The 4,189-nt window shown below is 47.0% G+C and overlaps 1 pseudogene; it reads right to left on the reverse strand.

Annotated features, from left to right (window-relative positions):
- Positions 1-1,395: 1,395 nt before the first annotated feature.
- Positions 1,396-3,845, reverse strand: LOC117716050 (Y-box-binding protein 3 pseudogene; annotated as a pseudogene).
- Positions 3,846-4,189: the final 344 nt, after the last annotated feature.

The raw sequence follows: 4,189 nt of genomic DNA on the forward strand, positions 1-4,189 counted from the left end.
TTTTGTATCTATGTTTATAAGAAAATTGCCTGTAATTTTCCATGTTGAATCTTTGTGTGGACTGGGTATCAGTGTAATGTGACCTTATAAAATATATTGGGCAATGTTCCTTTGGTTTCTATTTTGTAGAAAATCTTGAGGAGTATTGGCATTAACTATTCTTTGAAAGTCTGGTAGAATTCTGTGCTAAAACTGTCTGTTCCTAGGCATTTTTTAATTGGCAGGCTTTTAATGACTGCTTCTATTTCACTAGGGGCTATAAGTAAATTCACATTTCTTATCTGATTCTGATTTATCTCAAGTATGTGGTGCATATATAAAAATTATTTATTTCTTTTAGATTTTTAAAATTTTGTTGAGTACAGGTTGTTAAAGTATGACCTAAGGATTTTTTTTAAAGAACTTTTTGGTGTCTCATTTTATGTCCCATATTTTATTTCTGATTCTTAAAATTTGGATATTCTACCTCTGTCTTTTAGTTACTTTCTATAATGTATATCTTGTTGATATTCTCCAAGAACTAACTCTGTTTCATTGATTCATTGTATTGTTCTCTGTGGGGAAAAAAAGGCTTGGGGATCCCGAGGTTCCTCCTGCCATACTGTGGATAGTCGGCTGGAAACGCTCTGGGTTTCTCCAGCTGGAAGTTGGGCCCGGCTGTTCATTAACTAAAAGTCTCTCCCTGGCTCCTTACGGTTCCTCATAGCGGCGCAGCCCCAACACAGGAGGAAGCCCTTGGGTTTCCAAAACTGGTTTATTCACATGGCGGATCGTGGATGGATCTGGATGCATACCCCTCAAACCCAGGATCGACCTGAGTTAAAAGGGGGAGGGGAAAAGGGGGGAGGGGCTGGGGAGGAATGTTTAATTGGCTCCACCTCTGGCTTTCAGGTATGTAAATCTCTTTAGGGCCTGTTCACGCCCTCCACCTGTGTACATGACTGAAGGGTGGAGGTGAAATGGAGATTAGACCTTGTGTTAGGCCCAACATCCCACCCTTTTTTCTTTCATAAAAGGAGGGGCAACTCTGTGTTAATGAGAGATGTGGACCATGTGGAAGTAGTCTGGAGTCTCAGAGCGCGGGGAGATAATATGCCATCCCTGACAGGCAATGTCCTGTTGGGTCTCCTGGCTATCTCAAACCCAGCGCTCTATCAAGGGGGCCTAGGAACAGGGCTAAACATCCTACCGTCCCTAAAAGGGTCTCCGGGGTTTAAAACCCGTTCAACCAGGCTATGTCCAAACCATGTCTCCACGGCCCAACATCTCACTGTTTTTAGTGAAAATTTTGGATGAGGTGGTCAAAATAAAACACTATGTAGGCCAGAGGGTGTAGCATAACTAAATCAAGGGTAGTGGGAATTGAGGGTAGGGGTTGGGAGGCAGGGAATCATTGAAACAATTAAATACAGATTGTACAGTTTGAGGGTAATGACATCTGATTAATCTAAATAGACATTATGTTTTCCTCACTAACATGTAACTTTAGCTATGTGTCTTTGGCAAAAGAGTTCATTTGTAGCTGGAAGGTCTAGATTTGTCTTCTGTAGTGAGCATCTCTGGGTTCTGGCGTGCATCTCTGGAGCCTGGTGTGGGTCTCTGGATTTCAGCATGTTCTGGGTTCTTCAGTCAGATGAGACAACTGGAAGAAGGCAGCTTGGCAGGTTCCAGGAGGTGGCGCTGTCTCTGGATCTCAGCGTGTCTCTGGAGTCTGCAGTCAGATGAGGTGGCTGGGAGGAAGCAGCTTGGCATCTCAGGCAGGTTCCAGAGGATGGCTAGACTCTGTTGGATCTGTGGGTATACCTGTAGGATAATCACAGCAGGGAAGGAGCATCTCCAGTAGGGAGATGTCTGTAGGCTGGATATGGAGCATTAAATTGCTTGGGAACAAGCACCTTATGGCCTGTCGTTAAGATCCTGGAAAAGCAAAGGTGTTTGAGGAAAGTTTAGTCTTAGAAGGTATCTTTGAGTCTGTTTTTGGATGGCTGAGGGAGAAAAACAATGTTAATTTTGTATCTGGGATTGGCAGCAACAGTTTGCCTGTAAAAGAAATTAGTTGTTAATTAAGACTCAAGAAATGGTGATCAGCACGTTCACTTAAACTGTGGAAGGAAATTAGATGGCTTTTAAACCTTGAAGAAATTATAAAGGTTGAAAAAAATAATGTTGGACATATATCACGAATATTAGAGAGAAAAGGCAGCATTAAAATAAAAAATTAACAAACATTTTGGTTGAAAAACACAAGCATTGTTGCTCTAGATGTTCCTGTTAGAAAGAAAAGGAAAATTTTTTGGTTGAAAAACAGGAACATTTGTTGCAGGTCCTCCTGTTGGGGAGGAGCAGTAATGGCGGGTTTAGAAGCAGTGGGGAAGGACCTTGTTCTGCGATGTGGCGTCCGGGTGCTCTGGCAGAGAGGACCTGTATTCCACCTTTCTTTTTATTAGAAATTTTAATTGTAGAGAAGGATTAAAAAGCTAACTTGAAGTTTATAGGGAGAGATACCTAGGCTTGATAGGAGAGCTAAGAGTCAGAGAGTGAAAGGCTATAGGAATCTCTCACCTAAGGAAGGAGTCTTAGGAGGGTCACAGCAGGCACTGTGACTTGAAAGACTGCTGTTGTCTGTGAAGGAGCCCTCTGTGGAGCTGGGGGATGGGCAAAGTGGAGGCTAGGGGGTCTGCCATCTTGCCCTTGAGCTGGAAAGCACATGGAGAGGGAGAGACAGAGAGAAAGAGGAGGAGTTAAAGTAGAGAAGTTGACCAGGAACACATGGAGAAAGAGTGGGGCCTAGTCTTTTGAACTAGGCAGTAGCTAAAAATTAGAAGAAGCTAACAAGGAACTCGTGGAGAAAGAGGGGGGAGACAGAAAGAAGCCTGCCTAGTTTTGTGAACTAGGCTGGGAATTACTCACTGTCCTGGAGTTTCGCGGAGAGGTTTTCTGTGGGCAATAACTGGGGAGAACACTCTTGGAGCTGGCTCTATCACCTGTAGCTGGCTCTACCACCTGTAGGGAACGATATGGGCTCGTGCGTGGGTGAGCGGGTCCCCTGCGGAACCTCGGGCGGTAGGTTGGATTCTGATGGACCAGGAGTTGTGTTCCCTTGAGGACTCCATCTTTCATCTGTCTAATCTCACCAGCATTATGGGGAGGTCTACGGCGCACAGCATAGTGGCTCCCTTCTACTGGAACTCCATCTGGGCCAGTCACATTTGTTGCTTTAGGACCCCCTTTTCCTACAACCACATCAAACTCTACAATTTCTCCCTCCCCCACACTGCGCAGATACTTGCGTGGATTATTCTTCTTGATGGCAGTCTGGTGTATAAACACATCTTCTTTGGTGTCATTTCGGTTTATAAATCCATATCCATTTCTGACGTTGAACCATTTGACAGTGCCAAGGACTTTGGTGGCGAGAACTTTCTTCTCCGAGTCCTCGCTGCCCACGGGAGCTGAAGAGGCCGGGGCGGGTCTGGGGGCTGCGTCTCTGCCAGGGCTCCCCGCGAGGGGCGCGGCTGGCGCCGGGGCCTGGGGCGTGCCGCTGGCCGCAGGGCTCTTAGGCGCAGGGTCAGCGGCCTGCGGGAGCGTGGTGTCGCAGGTGGTGGCCTCGCCCACCTCGCTCATGCCGCCTCTCCGCTCTCTCCGGGCACTGGTTAGCGCGGTGGCGGTTGCGGCGGGGCCAGCTCGCAGCGGGCGGCTCGGGGGCGGGGGACGCGCAAGCTCGAGGTCTCGCTGGGTCTCCCGGCCCCGAAGATGGCAGGTTGTAGGGCATTCATCTTTCCAATGTCTTGTCTCCCCACATTTGAGGCAGATTTTTTCTGTTTTTATTGCTGCCACAAATGCCTGAGCTATGGATGTAACCTGATTTGATGGGGTTCCTATTTCTCTGGTTGCTACAATCCACCTATCGTGATGCTCCTCCCGGAGACCCTGGCAAGCTAGCCTAGATTTGGAAGTCATGTCTTCCCAAACAATGGTTTTAAGAAGAAGGTCCCTAGCTGTGGGGTTGGAGATTTTTCTTTCTAAGCTCATTTTAGTTCTGAGAATAAAATCAGATAGGGATTCTCCAGGCTTCTGATGAAGGGAGAGCAGGGAGTGGGCAAGGTCTTGAGACCCTGAAGGTGGAGTAAGCCTATTCCAGGCTTGAATGGCACAGAGGCGGACCTGGTCATAGTAGCCTGTTGGCTGA

Source organism: Arvicanthis niloticus, chromosome 10 (assembly GCF_011762505.2).
Source record: "Arvicanthis niloticus isolate mArvNil1 chromosome 10, mArvNil1.pat.X, whole genome shotgun sequence".
NCBI lineage: Eukaryota > Metazoa > Chordata > Mammalia > Rodentia > Muridae > Arvicanthis > Arvicanthis niloticus.